Genomic DNA, 18,367 nt, shown 5'->3' with positions numbered 1-18,367 from the left:
CAAAAGTGGGTACAGTTTATAACCTCTAGGGGGACACATCAGAATCTCCTGAGGAAAATACTGAACTATGCAATCCCTTCTCAACTTTCCCCTAGAGAGAGATTCTGACAACATTGTCTCCTATCTAAGATTTCCTGATGACTGTCATGAATCCCCATTATTGATGGGAGAAAAAGTTTACATCAGGTGTACTGAGATGCAAAAGGAAAAGAATCGTTGTTATAAGCTGAAATTGTTAATAGAAGTGCACACAAAACAAAACAGCAGCAAGATACTATGCAATTAGCTGACATGCATAGTGACATGTTTGCCACATTATACAAAAAAAAAATAACTAGTTTTTTCATGAGCCAAATTTCAATAACAACTATTAAGTGGTATTTAAAATGTACCATTTATAGAAAGAACCTTTTTCAGAAGCACTGGAAAATTTTAACTCATATATACTAGTTGAAAGAAAAAAAGGTACTTGCTTATATTTCAATAAGCCCTCTCTGCACTGAGGAAACAACGTTGTTGACTACCTTTTGTTTCTTGCCTCGATACTGGTTCTCTAGCTTTCTCTTTTTTGTGTGTGGTTTTCTTTTGGTTTTTTTTTTTGTTAGTACACAATTCTTACTAATGCGAACCTCACATTGACTCAGATGAAGGAGGCAACAGAATTTCTGGACACCGTGTACCCTTTAGATAATGTACCTCAACAATGATTCAGTTTCTTTTTCTAATTTTGCAGATCATTTAACAAAGTGTACAGCTGAAAATGGTTTGTGTAAGTGGTTTTTCATCTGTGAGCTTATTATATTTCCTTTGAAAATTGTTCTTTGTGATTTCAACATCTTCTGGGGGTAGGGTGGTGACATTTTTTATATATATATATGTATTTTTTTTCTCTGTCTCTCTCTGTATGCTTTTTAAATCCAACAGTCACTTCCCTTTCCTCGTGATAATCACTTCTTTTATGGACTGAAAGCACTTTGTGCTTTTTCCTCTGTAATCCTAGTTGATTATACAGTATCTTCATTGTTGCTCGGTGTATAAGTCTTCGAGGTTTCAGCTGCACTCTCCAAATCATGATGAGCTTCAACCATGGCCACTGACGAAACCTCAGGCATTTCAGCTGGTATTTTGAACAAATTTATTTACTGCCTTTATTATAATGTTGTCGGACAGTTGTGCATCTAGATGATCTGATGGAGTTTACACTTCAGAGTCACTGGGAATGCCAAAGATTTATTTGTCTCTCATTCATTAAGAAGGAAAAAAGAAAGAAAATGTAACTAATTGAAGAGTCTGGATGACAATTATCTTTTTGTGAGTATTTTCTCCTCGATCTTCTCCTAATTTAAACCAATATAATGCTCAACCAATGCTCATTCACATTTCACAGGTATTTGTTCTGTTTTTTTAAGACAACTAACTCCTCCTATACATAAAGGGGAAGAAAATAGAAATATTTTTTAAAACCCAGGAAGAACTTTTAAGTCCTAGAATATTAAAGGAAAGTTGCAGATAAGTTAACCTCGCAAGTATACTACTAAAAGGAATTATTATAACATAGATTCACTTCTAACCTTTAAGGTGGAAAGTGTAAGAATGATATTCTTAAGTTTCATGAATTGTACATGTTTTAATTATTGTTGTATTATGCTTTAAAAGTATCTTTCCACTGGACATTCTTAAATCAAGGTAAAAATTACATTAAAATTATAGTTGCCATTATATTTCTTCTAATTTATATGTATATGTATATCAGAAAAAATTGTATGTATGCATATATTTCTTTTTACATTTGCCGTCATTGACAAGAAAAGTTTTTAAAATGTCACAGAATACATCAAGAGTAGACTATTTTTTTTTCACCACTAATGGTAAACTTGATTATTTTCAATAATTTTCTACATTGAATATTGCCACCTATCACTTGTTGGTGATCTTTCTCTGAATGTTACTGCTCAGAAATATAGCTACAGCTGTGTCACTTTTTAAGGAATTATTTTGGGGGAAACTATTACATGTAAATTTGTGATATAATGTTATTTGTGGCTTGAGAGTATATTGAAGATGTTAGATTTACACAGAAATATTTTCTTAGTATGACATCAGGGTTGATAGTACATTATTACTTAATAATATTAAAGAAATACAGGCACAAATTACAAGATAATTTTCTCATTTTAAAAATTCTTCTCATGAAAATAACCTGTGAACCCTTGAAAAAAAATTTGTTTTAATGTTGATTTAAGACATTATTGGATTATGTGTGATTATAGAAGCCCAGCATATTGCAATTCATGCTTTTTCGAGCTTTTAAGTGTTGCTATCCTTGTGTGCCCTCTGTGCTTACATGTTGAAAATTTTTCATGTGACATTCAGGCTGTTCTGAGGGTCATTTGATGAAACTGTTTGTGCATCCATGGTGCAGGGCCCAGACCACCCAATGTTTCTTTAACAGTTGCACTTCTGCAAAGAGGCATGATGGTCGATGCTGGGAGGCTCTTAAATTGAGAAAATACAGACCAATTCAGAAATAGTTTTGCCACTGAGCTTGTGTAACCAGCTTGGATGGCCAGATACATCTTCTTTTATAGTGACCAAATGGGACCAAGAGGTTATTTATTTATTTATTTATCTTAAAAATGAGATAACAGTATTTACTAGTTAAGGTTATTTTAAGGATTAAGGGAAGGGAAACAGTGATCTGCTATTTATAGAGTATCGACTATGAATAGGGCATTGTGTTTGGTGTTTGAAAGGCTTTGTTTGCAGGTCACACTTTAGGTACTGTTGGTTATGTTAATAGCTCAACTTCAGAGAACTTCTTTTTTTTTTTTTTTTTTTTTTTTTTTTGAGACGGAGTCTCACGCTGTTGCCCAGGCTGGAGTGCAGTGGCGCGATCTCGGCTCACTGCAAGCTCCGCCTCCCGGGTTCCCGCCATTCTCCTGCCTCAGCCTCCTGAGTAGCTGGGACTACAGGCGCCCGCCACCGCGCCCGGCTAATTTTTTGTATTTTTAGTAGAGACGGGGTTTCACTGTGGTCTCGATCTCCTGACCTTTTAAAGTGCTGGGATTACAGGCTTGAGCCACCGCGCCCGGCCAACTTCAGAGAACTTCTAACAAAAAGGTGGTTACTGTAATTTTATTACAATTCCACTGCTAAGTGTGGAGACATAGCCCCATTCACAAGGTTTACTCTTTGCAGCTGGAGAGTAGCATTCTAATGAGAAAAAAGGCTGAGAAGTAATTCATACCTCTTCAGATGAAGAAATGTTTGTACCTTCCAATGCTAAATTTTGCTGTTGCTGTAACAAGAACTAATAAGATTTAGATTTTGTTAGCCTCTGAATATTCTGGAGTTAGCCGAAGAGGAAAAAAAAATAAACACCTTTTTTTAACTCATTGGTAAAATTCAGGAGCTGCAAAATAAAATAGGTACTACTAAATTCTATCTGTTCCTTTTGGTTGATCACCTTATAGAAAGAAATGAACTACAAACCCTAAATGGAACACATATATCTATTAGTAGGCAGAGAAATCCAAATAAAAACCTTGACAATTTATTTAAAATAATTTTGAACAGAAAGGATTCCCTACTCTGGGTACCACAAAGTTTTTATAACTTCCCCTGGATAATTGAGGTTGGTACATATACCCTAAAGTAAACAGCAAGTAACTTCTCTACATGGTTGTCACAAAACCCATGGACCTTTATATATATATATATATATATATATATATGTATTCATATTATATATATATAAGCATACATTTTAGATAGATTAGATAGATACATAGAGAGATAGACAGACAGATAGATAGATAGATAGATAGATAGATAGATAGATAGATAGATAGACAGACAGACAGACAGACAGATGCACACACACACACACACACAGGAAAGGATATGACCATGATAGGCATAAGGATAGCCAAGGGAGGATGTAACATCTGAAAAAAATCATGGTAAAAAGAAGTAAAAGAAAACAGAAAACAGAGAGAAAATGTACCAAGAAAAGGCAAATTGAATTTGTAAACACGTGGAAGTTCAAGACTATTCGCATCAGGCCAAGTCCTAACATTCCAGTGACACTTGCAGACATTACTGTTATAGCACATTAATTGTTATGGGTACTTGGATATTCTATGCCAAAAGTCTATAGTTAATTTCTAATCACTGCAAACAATCAATAATTCTACTGAAAACATTTAGATTTTTTTAAAAAGGGAAGTGAACTAACAAAAAGTAGTCATTAGGTTAAGTGATGAATCACATAAAATAAACCGTAATTCTCAAAAAGTGTAGATAAATGAAGTTATTTCTTATTTACCCTATATTTATCCTTCATCTATCTTATCAAAATGGATAAAATCACTTTCAGCCAAATTATAACATTTATTGTAGGGCATATTACCTCAAATTTGTAGCCAAGGGTAAATACTGTATTTAAGGTAAGGACTTGTATCTTAGGTTTTCTGTTTTGTTTCACTTGTTTTCATTTTTTGGTTTACTTATTCACTCATTTATTAATGTATCATTTCCAACTTCCTGAAACACTAGATTGAAAATATATTCTTGACCCTATGTCTAAAAATGTTAAAGTTGTGTGATTATTTGGAGAAGGATTATGTTAGCTTTTCCTAGTATTTCCTTCCTTATGAAATCAGGTTGACCAGGACAAAAGAACAATTCCATTGGCGCATTCTGCCTTGCAGAGCAAGTTGTCCACAGGAACCTGTGTGTGCAGGTTCCATAGCCCTTGATTGGTGAGTGAATGAGAGGGACTGACAGTGGAACTCAGGCTGAAAGGCTCTTTTTGCTATTTATACGTAGAGTAACGATCTACCACGAGACTGTTCTGCTCAAAGGCAATGATTTTGTTGAACAGATTCTCTTCCACTAAGATAAGACTAATGAACAAATTCTAACAATGGCCAAAATATTTGCCATCATGTTTTCTCCAAGTACAAATCTAAGAAATTAATTATTTTATCTTTAGAAAAAATTTTCCTCTGCTCCCCACAGCATTTCAAACCACATTTTCCTGATGTGGCTTCCTTTCCCAATAAAATGTTGGGTACATAGTTTTGTAAATTCAAATATCCAAGGTCAGCATAAGCTCTTAGCCAATAACAATAGAGCTTCATTCCACAGCAGTTTTAGTTGTCTTTGGGGATACCTCAACTGCTGAGAGATGAGTTAGTCACACTCTGTAATTAATAATGTTCAATCATTAGCTGTCTGGTCAGGCCTGTCTCTTTTTTCCCTCCATATGTTTTCAGTTCATTCTTGACTTCATTTCCATTTTCCCTTCCCCCACAAGCAGCCATTCCAATGAGTTTGATATATGTCATTGAGTATATAAATATATTTGAAAAATATATAAACTCATTATATGCATGCATGTTTTAAGTGGTATTGTGCAATAGATTTCATTCTCTGCCATATTTTTTATTCACTCAAACATGCTATTTTTGAGATGATGCTATAAGTACTCATTCATTGCTACCAACCACTGCATGTTATTCCATAGTGTGCATTGAATATATTTTATTTATCTGTTCCCTAATAATAGAACTTGTTTGACACCAGCTCCTAGCTCCCACAAAATACGTGGGAGACCCTATCATTGGATCTAGGGTACACCCACAAATTTCTCCAAACATTGCTAACTGACCTCATCAGTCCTAGATTCTCCCTAACCTTGTACAAAGGCTGCAAGTCTCACTGTTCCCTCAACACCTACTATTATGGAAAATTATAATTTTTACAAACCTGATGGGTATAAAGGGATATCTCATTTTAATTTGTGTTTTTCTGGTTATTAATGAGGGTGACCATTTTACCAAACATTGTTAGCCATTTGAAGTTCTCTTCTATTAATTGTGTTTTCAAATCTTTTCCAAATATTTAAATTTGTCTTACCTTATAGCATATTCACAGTTTTTTTAATGTAAAATGATTGAAAAAAATTAGGATGGCTACCTATCTAGCATCTTTTGGCTTAGAAGATGGCATAGAAGTTGGAAATTAGATTACTTGGGAAATTTTTCAGATCGTGAGGACTATTAAACATGTGTTTGAATCACAGTTTTACAATTAAATTGCTGGGTGAATTAGAGCAAGTTACTTTGTGTGTTTCTGGCTGGCTGTGCATGTGTAAAATGGGGGAAATAATTGTGACTTATTGTATGGGTTTGCTATTTTCTGTAAGATGACATATAAAGTTTGCAGTATAGCGCATGGACAACTGCAGGTGTTTCATAAAAATTAGTTTCTTCCTATTCTATATGATATATATATATGAGGAACTCAGTAAATAAAAGCTCAAAGTACTGATGTCATCATCATCATTATCATTGTTTGGAAGTATTTAGGAAAAGCCTAACCTGAAGATGAGTATAGACCATCTGTCTTCTTAAGATCTTGTCCAGTCCTGTGTATTCATAGAATTCACTCACACAAATTTGCCTTAGTGGTGATAAGTTATCAGATTTCTTATGTTCCCTTGCAGGCCTGGTAAATTGCTGATGTTTTTCATTTTCTTAAAATCTTGTAATTTCTTCAGATGTTTTCTATACTGATTTGAAAATCACCAAATTAAATCTAAAAAAATACATATAATTTAACTAAGGCCATATTCCTTCCATCTTTTCTTTCTCCTTCCTTCTTTCTTTGTCTCCCTTTCTTCTTTTCTTTTCTTTTCTTTTCCTTTCTTTTCTTTGCCTTTCTTTCTTTTCTTTCTTTCTTTCCTTCTTTCTTTCTTTCTTTCTTTCTTTCCTTTCTTTCTTTCTGTTTCTTTCTTTCTTTCTTTCTTTCTTTCTTTCTTTTCTCTCTTTCTCTTTCTTTTGGCTATTTTTATAGCTTATTTGTAACCAAACACCTTATATTACTTACTTTTGCTGTTTAATAAATTACCCCCAAACTTATTATCTTAAAACCAAACACTTTTATTATCTCACACTTTCTGTGAGTCAGGAGACTGGGAATGGCTTAGTTGAGTCCTTTACTTACTGTCTCACCAGTCTTTAAGCAAGGTGTCAACTGGGCTGTATTCTCATCTGGAGGCTTTACTAAGGAGGAATCTGCTTCTAAGCTCATTCACATTGTTGGAAGAATTCACTTCCTTGCAATTGTAGGACTGAGGGCTCTGGCTTCTTGCTGGGTGTTGACTGGAGGTTACCCTCAGCTCCTAGAGGCCACCCTCAGTGCCCAAAGGCCACCTGCAGTTCCTCATCACCCACGCTTTCCTAACATGGCTGCTATTGTAACTTCATCAAGCCAGGAAGGAGAGTCTCTAGAAGAGTCTGCTAGCAAGACAGAATCTTATATAAATGTAACATAATCACAGAGTGACACCTGATGACCTTTGCCATATTTCATTGGTTAGAAGCAAGTCACAGTAGCTTCTGGCCACATTAAATGGGAAGGAATTATCCAAAGATGTGAACACTAGGAGGCAGAAATCTTGGAGCATTTCTGCCACATGACTCAAACACCACCATCTGCGGGTAGACAGACAAAGACAAAGACCAGAGACTCTGCTGAATAGTGTTATGCTCTGTCCTACTTATTTAGAAATCTTAAAATCTGTGAATTAGGTAACTCTTCAATTCTTCACATTTAGTTCTGCTTCTATCTCTTATTCCTTAACGTTCGTTTGCTATTCCATTTTTCATATCAATTTCTGTATGAGTCCCTCCCTCCATCTCTGCTTCCTTCCTTCTTCCTTTTCCTGCAAATGCTTATTTATCCCCCTTTATATTTGCAAACACTATTTTAAGTACTGCGGATACAATGATGAAAAAAATGCCCAGTCAGTCTTAATCTTCACAGAGCTTATAAGTAACTAGGGAATCAAAATTATATAGACAATCCCAAGATACTGTCACAAACAGGATCACAGAGAAAGCCCAAAGTGATGATTGGGCTACCCCACCTGGGAGGGAACCCAACCCATTCTGGAGGGGAAAAAAGACTTCTCAGCAGATGTGACCTCACAAATCTAATTAAAAACGTAGTACAGTAGTGAAGTGGTAGAATGTGGAAATCTATATTGAGGACTAAACATTTATGATCTAAAGAGCAAGAAGAATTGCCTTTATTTCACATGCTTGAAATTGTAGCTTATACTTCAATCGATAAGTACATATAGTTCTACTGATGCATTATTAAAAAGAATCTATAAACAAACCCAATGAAGATTATATTTTAATATCATTTAATAAAAATTACGATTATCTAAACTTGGGCAAACTCTTTACTTTTTGTATTACACCATTCTTGTGCTGTTATGAAGAAATATCTGAGAGTGGGTAATTTATAAAATAAGAAGTTTGGCTCACAGTTCTGCAAACTGTGCAAGAAGAGTAGCAGCATCTGCTTCTGGGGTGGCCTCAGGAAGCTTCCAATCATGGCAGAAGGCAAGGCCAGGTGTGGTGGTAGCTCATGCCTGTAATCCCAGCACATCGAGAGGCCAAGTGGGGGCAGATCGCTTGGCACAAAATATAGAGACCAGCCTGGGAAACATGGCAAAACCCCATCTCTACAAAAAAATACAAAAATCACCTGGGCATGGTGGTGCATGCCTATGGTCTCATCTATTTGGGAGGCTAAGGTGAGAGAATTGCTTGAGCCTGGAAGCTTGAGGCTACAGTGAGCTATGATTGCACTATTGCAAAAAACCTGAGTGACAGAGTGAGACCCTTTCTCGAAAGAAGTCAAGGGGGAGTACGCACATCATGAGGCAAAAACAGGAGCAAAAGAAAGGAAGTTGAGGTGGGAGGGAGGTGCCACACACTTTTAAACCACGTGATCTCAGTGTTGACTCAGAGCTCACTTATCACCAAGGGGATGGCCCAAGCCATTCATGAGGAATCTGCCCCCATTATCCAAACACCTCCCACCAGGCTTCACCTCTAACACTGGGGATTACAGTTCAACATGAGATTTGGGTAGGGACAAATATTCAAACTACCTCACTTCTCTATGCTTCAGGTCCCTTATCAACAAAATGGGTGGGTACTGGTCATTTCTAAAGCATTTTACTAGTTCAAAACTCCATAAATCTATGAGTGTGTAGGGGGTGAGAATGGCATGTTATGTCAACAAGAATGTTGCTCTTGGAAGACACTTTAGTCGAGATCCAAACTTAGGTCTCTCATCCAGTCAAGGTAAGACCTCCCTCTACTAGCAAAGCCTCCCTCTACTTTGTGTGAATTATCAAAAGGCGCCACCTCCTCGCGGATGCACTGAAAGGCATCCCTTCTGCAAGGCACAGGGCTTTTCAAGAGCTGTGAGGGATGCATTTTAGGCACCCCTGATGCTCCCATGCAGAGCGGAAAAAAAGTACATCATGGTTCTGAGATCAATGTTATTTCTGATCTAGTTGTGACATTTAAAGTTCTGGCTTCATGAGAAATGAGAGACGTTCTGGCAGAGGTGTAGGCAATGATTTGTCCATGGTCACTACCAACCTTATAATACATATAAATTCCTGAACACTGCAGTTTAGGAAAGGAGGTCCTCTTGGATTTTAACAGTGTTTTTCTTGGCACTTAACATTTTTGTAGGCAGAATTGTGTGTTTGCATTTAAAAAAATCTATTTTAGTTTTCTCTTTAGCCAGTCTTTTTTCAGACTTTGGTATAATTATACTTAAGATGTTTTTGGGACAGCAAAATGATCAGCTTTACAATGCACAGCCCACTGTCTATTGAGGTAGATTTACCATTCACCCCTTCTGGGTGAGGGCTCCTGTCGCAGCCCCTCCTCTGCTGCGGAGCTGACAGACTGCATTTCTTGCTCTTCCTGGGATCCCAGACACCCCTCTTCCCTTCTCCGAGGGACTTGCTACTACCCACGGCTCAGCCTGTGACTCATCTCCCCAGAGTAGGCTGCACCACTGGCTGCCTGGTGGCTATTCAAGAGTCATTATTTATACCTGTTTAAATCCCCACTGGTTTCAAAGCCTCAGAGGAGGTGAGTCCCATCCAGCAGATGTTTTTCTTTTAGATAGAATTAACTTAGGCTTGTAAATGCCCTAGAAGCTAAATACCTTATTTGCTGCCTCACTAGCTGACAGATGGATGGATTGTATTTTTTAATTCAATTTTGGCACTGTACTAGGTCGCCATGGGCTGGGCAGATCCTGAAGAGAACCAACTTGAGTCTGACAGTCCTTCCAGAACATGGCACCCACCTCCACCATATAACACAGCCAAGTACAGCCTTAAAATGAAAATATAAGATGGGAATATTATATATAAATGTACATATTGGGCAATTAAATAAAATAAACCACTTCTCTGACAACAGAAATTTACTGAGAGTGAGCTTAGAGAGACAGTCATCTTTAATCCTCACTCTCATCAATATCATAATGGCTAATATTTATTCATCAATCATTTACAATCTGCCAAACCTTTGCTAAGCATTTTGCTGAATTACCTTATTTAATCCTAGCTAAGTTGCTATTTTATTTTAAGGGCAGTCTCCTTTATTTTACAAACAACTTTCCAATAATTAATTAGTAAAAATGTTTAAATGACTCCGTATATGGTGTTAAATATGGGATTGATGAATATGTATTTACATGGAAAGATGCCCATGAGACATTTTAAGTTGGGAAATGAACAAAACAAAAAAGCTGTTGCAAAAGATTTTCTTTTCAACAACTTTGAACTTTATGCAAAAAAAAGGATTTTTTTTTCATTTGGAAATAGAAAATGTATATTATACATGTGTATATCCCATTATATAAAAATGATATTTACATACAAGGAATAATTGGTTACATTGTAATATGGTTAATTCCAAAGAATGGGATGGAAGTGAAGGAAGGGGGTGAACTGTCTTCTTTCACTTTACTCACGTCCTTATAATTTATTTTAACTACAAACACTATATTGATTTTTGTAATAGAGAACTTTTTAAGGTAAAAGTAAATGAATAAAAGATGTCATAGACTCATCAAGTTCTAAGCATTTTCTTTATACCACCCAAATGAGTGTTTCATCTAAGTTCTGAAGCATCAATGTAATGGCAAGCCTATAAACATTCACAATTGACTAAAGTTAAGTAAACCTAACAAAAACAAAGAAGTCTGTATCTATTTTTTAATTCACCTAAATATAGATTGTTCATAGTAGAGCATGCTGGCAGTTAGCCAGTTCCTTGTAATAATTTAATGGCGGTGATGATAATTATAACAAACATTTATACAGTGATTCTCAGATTTACAGATTAAAAAATCAAGCTCACTTATAGGTTTCATCTGACCCTTATAGTGACGCTTTTAAGGAGATATTTTATGCTAGCAATAAAAGCAGTGCTATATTAAGCACCTGCATTCCCAGGTGCCAAGCACTGTACAAAGTGGACTACATATGCCATCCCATTTAATCCTCAAAAAGATCCTATGGATTAAGCATGTGTTGGGTTCAGCAGCAAGTTAGAGAAAATAAGTAACAACAATGGTTAAAAAAAAATAGAAATGCATTTCTTTCTTTTCTAAAACCCTGGGCTTTGGTGGTGATTCCATGGTCAGGAGGGATCCAGGGCTCTGCTCTTGTTCTACTGTTCTCAACACAGTTTACATTTCATGGTTCAAGATGACTTCTCTAGCTCCACACATCATGTCTGAATTCTAGCCATAAGGAAGAAAATGGCATTCTCCCTCCTTTTTAAAACTTTTAAAACTTCTTGGAAGTTACAGCCACCACTTTTATTTAGACCTCCGTGTCCAGAATTTAACCACATAAACACATCTAGCTGCAAGAACGGGCTGACAACATGGACTTTTTTCTGGCATCTGTGTCTAGCTAACTTTTGGGGGTATTTACTGATGAAGAAGGGGAGAATGGATATTGAGGTAAAACTAGCAGTCTCAGACATAATATATTATTATTCTCATTCTACAAGTGAGAAGCTAATGAATATATCCAGTGTTACAAAGCCAGTAAGTGTTAGGGTTAAGTTTGTTTGACTCTGAAGTTTATGCTCTTTCCACCACAGTAGACTGTCTCTTATACTCTTCATCTATTTCCTAAGATAGATAAGTTAGAATTCAGCTAATCAGATATAAAACACTTTTTAAACAAAAGGCCAGCTATCAAAGTTTTGCTTTTGGCCTGGATACCTATTTGCTACATCAGCTAGTGGGCTTACCAGAAATAAGCAGGTACCCCATACATGTGTACTTTTGGTTAATACATAGTTTAAAAATAGAAGGTTCTAGAATAAATTATAATATTCCCATCTAATAGCTGTAAAAGTGACATTCAGTAAAGAATAATAAGGAAATCTTTGGATAAAGAGAAATGACATCTCTATAGCCATCAAGACTGGCTTATATCTCAATATAATAAACTGTTTCATGTAAGATTGCATTAAATCAGATATGGGGTTGGAATGAGACTTGTTTAATGATGATTGCAATAACAATGTAATACAGTTATGTAATTAATTAGATGCTAAACGCTATGTGTCTAAGAGTTTTATGCTGTAACAGAAGTAAAGGAGATTCATGTGTGGCTACAACCGTGCTGTCTATTGAGCACTTGAAATGTGGCTGGTCCAAATTGCGATATGCTCTAAGTGCAAAATACACACAGGATTTTGAAGACATAGTATAAAAATAAGAATGTAGGCCAGGTGCGGTGGCTCATGCCTGTAATCCCAGCACTTTGGGAGGCCAAGGTGGGTGGATCATGAGGTCAGGAGATCGAGACCATCCTGGCTAACACAGTGAAACCCCGTCTCTACTAAAAATACAAAAAATTAGCCGGGTGCGGTGGCGGGCACCTGTAGTCCCAGCTACTCCAGAGGCTGAGGCAGGAGAATGATGTGAACCCGGGAGATGCAGCTTGCAGTGAGCTGAGATGGTGCCACTGCACTCCAGCCTGGGCAACAGAGTGAGACTCCATCTCAAAAAAAAAAAAAAAAAAGAAGAGAGAGAATGTAAAATAACTCTATAGTTTTTATGTTAATTACATGTTGAAGTGATATTTTAGATATATTGGGTTAAATAAAACATAATATTAACTTTATTTTCACCTATTTCTTTTTACTTTTTAAATGTAATTGCTAGAAAAATTTAAACTCCATATATGTAGCTTGCATGAGAAGCTCATGTGAGATATACTTTTTGAACAATGACGGTCTACACAAAGAGAAGCAAAGGAGAAAACAAGGACAGAGGGTCTTCACCATTGTTTACGAAGAAAAAAAAAGTTCTCACTGTGAAGTGTCTTGAATCTCCCAGTCACTAGAGAGGGGATCTTGTTTCTGGGTTGCAGTACTTCAACAGGATTTCCAAAGATTTATTTCAAGCTCTCTGAAAATTCATCCCATTCCCTTTTAAAGAACTCACCTTCAGGAGGGAAGGGAGGAGTTGAGGCAGAGAAATTTCCAATAACTAATTTGGTTTCCCAGATCTTCCAATAGAGGAAGGAGTGTCTAGGGGAAGCAACTAATGCCTTGTGGTTATTGGAAAGAATATGCCCCACTGGAAGTAAATGCACTGATCTTGAATCAATTATAGCACTTTTCACTGCAAATAATAGAAAAACTGGCTTAAGCAATGAGGAAACATATTGTCTCAACACCAAGTCCAGAGATAAAGCAGGCTTCTGCTCCATTTTTCTGCAGTTTCTCAGGCTCTGCTTTTCTGGGTATGTTGGTTTTCTTTTCAAATTATTTTTAATAACATAATGAATTCGTGGCTTCATTTCTTCTTATTATTCTATTTATTTTTTACCACACTATCATTAAAACTTTCCAAAAATTTTGCAGGCTTTTTTTGGCCTTTATTTATTTATTTATGTAGTGAATATATTTATTGAGCACTTACAATGTGCCAGACATAACACAATTCTTGTTCTTATGGAGTTCGCCATTTCTCTCTTATTACATAAAACAGACAAGTACACACAAATCATCTCTCAAGTTTGTCAAAACAATAAGGTTCTTCAATAGACTTAAAGTTACCTAAATTCAAGTCCAAAACTTTGTCTTTGAAATCCAGTGGCCAAATTGGGTGGAAGAACCAGCCTGGTCAGTCCAAGCCATTCCTGAGAAGGGACTTGTATCAGCAGGTTTTTCTGTTCTTCAGTCCGTGCTTTGGATCCATCAATGACTAATGCTTGTGGAACTGTGTGATGAATCTTGCCAAATATCTTTGTCAAAGAAAGAGAGTGAAGCTTTAATTTTCTGTGAAATTCTGTTTTTCTTTTTGCCCAGGTGAAACACTAGGGAGGCTCCGTAAGGCATGACTCTTTGAAGAAGGCCACTATCTTTTACTGCCACGACACCATTTCTCAGAACACATCACATGGCCCCTGAGTGGTCAGAAGTCCAGAGAAAAACAAATTAAGCCCTCGTTTAATAGTAAAATTGTTGTCTGACCCTCTCAAATGGCTTTTTAGATCTCTTGCAAACTGAACCAGAAGATCTTTGGTTCAAGTTCCTGACTTAGCAATTTTGGATGTGTTATCTCACATGCAATGATCAGGTTCTTTGTGGAAGTTCTCTTTAATTCTTTGTGAAATATGTTGTGCTTTGTTTTATTTTTCAATGCCTATTTGAAATCTGAGGAAACAAAAGCTCGGAAAGTGACTGGGTCCTTGACTTCCCAGCTCTACTACAGTTATTGGGGAACACAGTGACCCCATCCCTAATCGCTTCTTCAAGAGGTGCAAGTGACCCAGGAATTCCCCGGCCATTGCACAATGAACTTTCCATACCTTTATTGGGAATTCAATTGTGGGGAGGAAATCAAAACTTCCAAAAACATTATCAGGAGACAAAAATGAAACCCCATCTGCATTTCAATTTTCCAGTTTCTCAGTGTCAGGCACTTTGTCATGGTTTGCCTCCCACTCGTTTTCTGCTTCAACGCTCAACAAAAAGACACAGAAGTGCAGCACCACCTAGAAGTCACTTGGTTAATCCTGTTGAAAGAAAGAAAGAATGAACGAATGAGCCCAGGTTTTCTCATCCTAGAGATTGCTATGAACTTCTGTCTTTAAAGATTGGTTTAATTTCAGGCCCATCTCAGAAAGAATAACCAGTTGGTGTGATGAAAAGTTTTTACATATGGGGTTTCCTTCTAGAGCTTTTATTACATTTCATTACCATTCTCCAGAGCAGACATTTTTTTTGTTTTTGTTTTTGTTTGTTTGCTTGTTTTGTTTTGTTGTTTGAGACGGAGTCTCGCTTTGTCACCCAGGAGTGGAGCGATCTCGGCTCACTGCAAGCTTTGCCTCCCAGGTTCAGGCCATTCTCCTGCCTCAGCAGAGCGGCAGAGCAGACAATTTTAACCAAGGATTAGGAGAGCTCAAAATATCTTTAGCACGCCTCGGTTTTCCCACATTTTTGACCAAGATACAGGAAAGAGAACAAAAAGTAGGGAGAATGACTAGCCAACTCTTAATTCTTCAGGTTGGAAAGAAATGCATTTCCTGTGAGTTGGAAAAGTCCTTCCGTTCTTTACAGGTGAGTGGACAGCAGAAGTATTTTTCTTGGTATTCTAAGTAGAAGTGGCCCTGGAAGCTGCTGAATCTTGGTTTTAACCAGTCAACTGAATTTGGTTGTGTTATGGGAAGTGGACCACTAATCATGAGTGCCTCTTCCGGTATTCCATAAAATCCTCCCACTCCATTTCTTGGCACTATAGGCCCCTTGTTTTGACAGATAGCTCTTACCTAATGATACAGATAGTTGTTCCAATTTATGCATAATGTTTTTAGTGCTAAATTCATAACACACCATGTACTGTTTACAGCAGTGTATTGATAACACACACATACATATGTGTAAAGACTAATAACTTTCTATTTTGTCACTTACAACAATTTGCACTTGTTAATGATTTTTTCCCAATACTTACAATCCAGAGGTAGAGTCATTACAAATAAAGTGAGGGACTTTTGGCAAGAGAGGGTTTGCTTTTCCCCAAACTACTCTCTACCATACCCCCTGACATCCTATCTCTATCTCCCTTACCTCATCTAAAAAAAAGAAAACCACAAAATCTCTCCTAAGGATGTTTGTCAATGATTAAAATTCTACCTTCAATGGCATATATTCCTTTGATAGACTGCATCTCTTAATGGTATATAAATTACTCTGGAGAAAGGTTAACGTTGTGATTTTGCTATTTAGCCTTTGATGTTGATGGCGAAGAATGCATAGATCATGAAGCTGCTAAATAAATCCTCACAGTGGTATTGGTGGTAGGTGAGATTGCACCAGGCAATTTTGAGTATCAAGGGAAATTTTTGTCTACTGAACACTGTGGGCAGGGTTGGCATTCAGATTGTGCTTCTTTCTTCTTGCTTGTGGCTATAGAAGGCTAGAAAAGTATTATATAATCATGAAAAGCACTTGGAACGACTCCTGGTACTATCAGCTTTGTTGAAATTTGTACTGACTTGAGTTATGTTAACTAAAGTCTAATTGTTAAAACATTTATTATCAGAATGTATTTCTGATCATGTTTATACAATTAAGAAGTGGCAAAGTTGGCCTAAGAAGCCGAATGTATCTGATTCTGGATACAAACCTTATTGTTTTGGAATCATATACATTAGGCTTCTTAGGCCAACTTTGCCACTTCTTGATCATATAAACTTCAACTCTCAGAGCCTCATTTTCAGTTAAAGTTTATTTAAGTCAAGAGTAGTCTCCTTTTATCCATGGTTTCAATTTTTGCAGTTTCAGTTAGCCCTGGTCAACCTGAAAATATTAAATGGAAAATTCCAGAATTAAACAATTCTTAAGTTTTAAATTTTGTGCCCTTCTGAGTAGCGTGATGAAATCTCATGCTGTCCCGCTCTGTCCTCCTCGAGACATGAATCCTCACCTGCACGCTGTACACACTACTTGCCTATTAGTCACTCAGTATCCGTCTTGGTTATCAGATTGACTGTCCTGGCAGCCCAGTGCTTGGACTCAAATAACCTTTATTTTACTTACTAATGGCTCCAAAGTGCAAGAGGAGGGATACTAGCAATTTGAATATGCCAAAAAGAAGGCGTCAGTTGCTTCCTTTAAGCGAAAAGATAAAAGTCGTCAATTTTAGGGAGGAAAAAAATCATATGCTGAGATTGCTAAGATGTTCTGTCTGTGAAATTGTGAAGAAGGAAAAGAAATTTCTGCCAGTTTGGTTGTCACATCACAAATTGCAGAAATTACAGCCACAGTGCATGCTAAGTGCTTGGTTAGATGGAAAAGGCATTAAACTTGTGAGTGGAAGACATGAACAGATACGTATTCCAACTGATGGCCATCAGGTGTGGTACTCTTCTAGGTTTCAGCTATCCACTGGGGTCTTAGAACTTATCCCCCATGGATTAGTGGGGGACTGTTGTACTTATTTTATAGTATTAGTGTAGTATATTGTATAGTACTTTATAGTATTACATATTAAGTAAGATAATGTGTGGTGGTTATTTAACACAGTGTAGATTTACTTAATAAAGGTAACAATGATGATAATGATGATGATAGATGAGACTTTAACAGATGCATGTCAAGGTTTTACTCTTTTCAGTTGCTATATTAGTATTAAAATAAAACCTCTTAGGTTCCTAAGTAAAGATGTTTTTGACGACATGGTAATAGAATTTTTGAACATTAATGTCTTTTGACATGATAAGTCCAAATCTATACCTATTCCCAAGGCCCAACCTAGATCTATTATTACTAAAGATATTAATACATGCTTTGAGTTCTTTGCAATATAAGTAAGTCAAATGCTACATATCATCTTACCTCTTTCCTTGAAAAGGATGCAGTATCCATCCTGCATACTTTTTAGACCGTTCTTCCGTTTTGACTTCAATCATTTTCATAGAATCAACCTACAGTGATTCCTTACCCTGTATGCATCCATATACCCAACCACCTATGGTTGTCTCCATCTGAATGCCCCTCCCCAGCCCACCCTTACCTTCTTGGAGCCTTTAGAATTTGGTTAGGTATCACCTCTTCTAGAAACCTTCCCTTTCATATATAGTTCAAGAGTTCCTCTTCTGAATACTTACAAGTTACATTATATACTTTGTGTAACGTGACTAGTTGGCAACACACATGCTTGATATATAATTAGTATATCATGAATAAAGTCACTTGGTCCTTTCAACCACTTCTATTTTCACACACATATGCTTCACTCATTTATATTGCACATGTCTTATAGATTACTAATTTATTTATCTATGCTTAATGCATCTTCTGAGCTTCACGCATCCTGTTTATTTTCTTGCCTTCTACAGCCGAATTGATTACTTGCAAATATGCATTACAGATTATGTATTTTTATCATTCAGTACCACCAATTTGAAATACTATCTCTTCTTGAAATTTAC

General features: G+C 36.5%; 1 long non-coding RNA gene across 2 annotated transcripts in view; it reads right to left on the bottom strand.

The window, feature by feature from the left end:
• Nucleotides 1–10,714: 10,714 nt before the first annotated feature.
• The window catches only part of LOC105483309 (uncharacterized), a 41,443-nt gene continuing 33,790 nt past the window's right edge, over nt 10,715–18,367 (bottom strand). For both annotated transcript variants that reach the window (XR_988165.2, XR_988166.2), the window contains exons 2-3: nt 14,741–14,947; nt 10,715–14,335 (exon numbers count right to left, since the gene is read on the bottom strand). This is a non-coding gene — a long non-coding RNA (uncharacterized lncRNA). The remainder of the gene's footprint in view (nt 14,336–14,740; nt 14,948–18,367) is intronic.

Source organism: Macaca nemestrina, chromosome 11 (assembly GCF_043159975.1).
Source record: "Macaca nemestrina isolate mMacNem1 chromosome 11, mMacNem.hap1, whole genome shotgun sequence".
Lineage (NCBI taxonomy): Eukaryota > Metazoa > Chordata > Mammalia > Primates > Cercopithecidae > Macaca > Macaca nemestrina.
The sequence above is the reverse complement of the archived record's forward strand: the minus strand, read 5'-3'. Positions and strand labels throughout refer to the sequence as shown.